This window comes from Schistocerca piceifrons, chromosome 2 (assembly GCF_021461385.2).
Source record: "Schistocerca piceifrons isolate TAMUIC-IGC-003096 chromosome 2, iqSchPice1.1, whole genome shotgun sequence".
NCBI lineage: Eukaryota > Metazoa > Arthropoda > Insecta > Orthoptera > Acrididae > Schistocerca > Schistocerca piceifrons.
The window spans coordinates 968,625,553-968,626,813 of NC_060139.1; the positions used below are offsets into that span (position 1 = coordinate 968,625,553).

General features: G+C 49.6%; 1 pseudogene; it reads left to right on the forward strand.

Annotated features, from left to right (window-relative positions):
* The first annotated feature begins 743 nt into the window (after positions 1 to 743).
* LOC124778636 lies at positions 744 to 861 on the forward strand (annotated as a pseudogene).
* The last annotated feature ends 400 nt before the right edge of the window (positions 862 to 1,261 follow it).

Here is a 1,261-nt window from a genome sequence, read left to right on the forward strand (position 1 = left end):
CCATGCCCAGCACTCGGCGCTGTCATTCGCGAGCTTTGCTTGGTAGACACTTGGACATCGTTTATGCTGATCAACGGGGTTTCACAAACTTCACGGAACATTCGTCTAGCAGAATGGACAGGTTATATACCTACCGCTCTCTCAGGGATGCGGTATCGTCCTTTGGGCCCAGGGCGTTAAGCAAGTGAAACTGAGACGGGGTCACGTGACCAGGCAGCCTCAACGTCTCCTTCCAGCCCCCTGTACTGCTCTCTTACAGAACACTAAACACTACTACTTTTTAGTAAGCGGTGCCACACAGATTGTAGATACTTACCCGCCTGAATAAAGAAGCAGTAATAGCAAATGGGTCGGTCGGGAGACCTCAGTGACTTCGAAAGTGGACTAGACAGTGGATTCACTTGAACAACAAACCTGTCAGGTACATTTAACCATTCTAAAGCTGCCCACGTAATCATCTATTGGTGATGTGACTGTGAAGCGGAACGTTAAGGAACAGCCACAGCTAAACCAAGACCAGCCAGGAGGCCTCATGTCCTGACGGACAGGAATCGTCGAGGATTGCGATGGATGGTTGTGGAAAATCACGTGAAATTGCTAGTGAGTTTCAAAATACTACCAGCAATCCACCTAGTACAATGACTGTGCATTTGGATTTTCGAAGAATGGGGTATAATGGTCGAGCACTCCTCATAGCCCACACATATCCGTAGTCAGTTTTAAGTGTCGCTCTAGGTGCTGTGGGTAACGGCCTTGCCGCAGTGGATACACCGGTTCCCGTCAGATCACCGAAGTTAAGCGCTGTCGGGCGTGGCCGGCACTTGGATGGGTGACCATCCGGCCGCACATGCGCTGTTGCCATTTTTCGGGGTGCACTCAACCTCGTGATGACAATTGAGGAGCTACTCGATCGAATAGTAGCGGCTCCGGTCAAAGACAACCATCATAACGACCGGGAGAGCGGTGTGCTGACCACACGCCCATCCTATCCGCATCCTAATCTGAGGATGACACGGCGGTCGGATAGTACCGATGGGCCATTTGTGGCCTGAAGACGGAGTGCTAGATGCTGTAAAGGGAGACGCCACTGGACAGTAGATATCTGTAAACGACTGATTACAAGTGATAGATCACGCTATGGATATTTTTCACAGCGTTGGGTACTGTGTAATGTAGAGGAGCAGTTCAGATATGATGAGTATTTTAGCATGACAATGCTCCATGTCATAAAGCAACATCCATAAGGCAATGACTTGTGTAC